The 3,115-nt window shown below is 48.0% G+C and overlaps 1 pseudogene; it reads left to right on the forward strand.

Annotated features, from left to right (window-relative positions):
- The first annotated feature begins 1,090 nt into the window (after positions 1–1,090).
- LOC116226678 (sterol carrier protein 2 pseudogene) lies at positions 1,091–2,755 on the forward strand (annotated as a pseudogene).
- Positions 2,756–3,115: the final 360 nt, after the last annotated feature.

A 3,115-nucleotide genomic window follows, 5' to 3' on the forward strand; every position in this document is an offset into this window, starting at 1 on the left:
GATGACTTAAACTAGCCAAAGGGACATTGCATGCCATGTGACATCATGAGGAAGGAGTTTTGAAGGAATGACCTCTCACCAGCTTTTTTGCCCTTCTTTGAACCTGCACCAGGGCCTCAATGTCTTTCTTGCAGTGAAGGGCACAAAATTGAACATAGTACTCCAGGTGAGGCCTCACCAGAGCTGAGTACAGGGGGACAATCACTTCCCTGTTCCTGTTGGCAACACAGTTTCTGATGCAAGTCAGGATGCCATTGGCCTTCTTGGCCATATGGGCACACTGCTGGCTCGTGTTCAGCCGAGCATCAATCAATAGCCCCAGGTCCACTTCCTCTAAGCAGTCTTCCAGCCACTCTGCCCCAAGCCTGTAGCATTTCCTGGGGTTGTTGTGGCCGAAGTGCAGGACCCGGCATTTGGTCTTGTTGAACCTCATCCCATTGGCTTAAGCCCAGCTATCCAGCCTGTCCAGATCCCTCTGTAGGGCCTCACTACCCCCAGGCAGATCAACACTTCCAGCCAATTTGGTGTCATCTGCAAACTTACTGAGGGTGCACTCAATGCCCTCATCCAGGTCATCAATAAAGATACTGAAGAGCACAGGCCCCAGCACCAACCCCTGGGGAACACCACTCGTGACCGGCTGCCAGCTGGATTTAGCCCCATTCACCACCACTCTCTGGGTCCAGCCTTCCAGCCAGTTCCTTACCCAGCCAAGAGTGTACCTGTCCAAGCCACGGGCTGCCAGCTTCTGCAGGAGAAGAGAATACTGTGGGAGACAGTGTCAAAGGCTTTGCTGAAGTCTAGGTAGACTACATCAACAGCCTTTCCCTCATCTACCAGATGGGTCACTAGGTCATAGAAGGAGATCAGGTTGGTCAAGCAGGACCTGCCCTTCGTCAACCCGTGCTGGCTAGGCCTGATTCCCCTGTTGTCCTGCACATGCCGCGTGATCTCCCTCAAGACAATCTACTCCATAACCCTGGCACTGAGGTCAAACTAACAGGCCTTAAGTTCCCCAGATCCTCCTTACAACCCTTCTTGTAGAAGGGAGTCACAGTGGCAAGCTTCCAGTCTTCTGGGACCTCACCAGTCAACAAGGAGCACTGATAGATAATGGCAAGTGGCTCAGCTATCACCTCTGCCAGTTCCCTCAGCATTCTCAGGTCCAGCCCCATGGACAAAATGGTCCCGTCGCCATCATGTGGCATTGGGTGTTTGTGGTGGGCGTCGGCATGACCAAGTTTGCAAAGCCCAGTGAGAACAGTGTTGATTATCACAACCTGGCTAAAGAGGGTGGCCAGAAGGCTTTAGCTGATGCTGGGATTCTGTATCCAGCAGTGGAGCAGGCCTTTGTGAGTTATGTTTATGGTGACTCAACCTGTGGACAACAGGTCATCTATCATGGTTTGGGTTTAACTGGCATTCCTATCATTAATGTTAACAACAACTGCGCCACTGGATCTACTGCTTTGTTTATGTCCAGACAGCTGGTAGAGGGAGGTTTGGCAGACTGTGTTCTGGCACTTGGCTTTGAGAGAATGGCAAAAGAATCCCTTGCTTCAAGTTTTTCAGACAGAACAAATCCAATGGACAAACATTTAGAAATCACGATAAATAAATACGGCTTAGCAAGTGCTCCAGTAACACCGCAGATGTTTGCAAATGCTGGCAAAGAACACATGGAGAAATACGGGACAAATCCAGAGTACTTTGCAAAAATTGCATGGAAGAATTACAGCCATTCAACCAATAACCCGTATTCCCAGTTCCAAAAGGAATACTCATTAGATGAAGTCCTGCAGTCTCGCAAAATTTTTGCTTTCTTGACTGTCTTACAGTGTTGTCCAACATCAAATGGTGCTGCAGCTGCAATTTTGGCTAGTGAGGATTTTGTGAAAAGGCATAAGTTACATCTCATGCTGTGGAAATTCTAGCCCAGGTGATGGCTACTGATTACCCAAGCACATTTGAAGAGAAAAGTTGTATGAAAACGGTTGGTTATGATATGGCTAAAAAAGCTGCAGAAAAATGTTTTAAAAAAGCAGGCCTAAAACCTACTGATATCAATGTGATTGAACTCCATGACTGTTTCTCAGTTATGCAGTTCTTACCTATGAAGGTCTTGGACTCTGCCCAGAAGGAAAAGTGTGTGACCTGACTGACAGAGGAGACAATATTTATGGAGGAAAATGAATCATTAATCCTAGCGGTGGCTTGATTTCCAAGGGACATCCCCTTGGTGCTACAGGCCTGGTGCAGTGCGCTGAACTCTACTGGCAGCTGTGTGGCCTGGCTGGGAGGCAGCAGGTAGGTGGCACATTGTGGGCGCTGCAGCACAACCTGGGCCTCGGCAGGGCTGTGGTGGTGACGCTGTACGCCATGGGCTTCCCCAGAGCCACCAGTGATGACGGAGCTGTTGATGGATTTAAATCATGCATGTTCTTCAAAGAGATAGAAAAGAAGCTCCAAGAAGAAGGAGAGCAATTTGTCAAGAAAATTGGTTGGGTCTCTGCCTTCAAAATAAAAGATGGTTCTGGTGGGAAGGAGGCAACTTGGATAGTAGATGTGAAGAATGATAAAGGCTCAGTAGCAGTTAGTGCAGATAAGAAAACAGACTGTACAATTACAGTGGCTGACACTGATTTGTCAGCTCTGATGACTGGCAAAATGAATCCTCAGACAGCTTTCTTTCAAGGCAAATTGAAGATTTCTGGGAACATAGGCATAGTGTATAATCAATGAATGTACAGATGTTACAATTATGAACTATACCAGAGAGTTTGGCTAAGCAGGTTATTATACCAGAAGAGAACAGATAGAATGCTTACCCACACCCTGGGCTCACTGTAAAACTCCAAAGGAGGGATCTCCAGAAGAGATCCTTCCCCACTGGTAGTCAGCTCTTAAATGGGTCTAGGAGAGGTGGAGCCAGGCTTCACCCCTTCCAACAGCACAGGTGAATTGCCTTCACCTATGCTCCAGGGGCTGACTCATTGCTCGCCTCAGGTGATCAATCAGAGGTTCAGGCTGTGATTCAGCAGTTCCCATACAGCAAAGGCAATGAAACTTCAGAACCTACAACTTCAGCCAGGAAAAGCTAAACTTTGTGCGTGCT

Source organism: Phasianus colchicus, chromosome 1 (assembly GCF_987193195.1).
Source record: "Phasianus colchicus chromosome 1, bPhaCol1.hap1.1, whole genome shotgun sequence".
Taxonomy (NCBI): Eukaryota; Metazoa; Chordata; class Aves; order Galliformes; family Phasianidae; genus Phasianus; species Phasianus colchicus.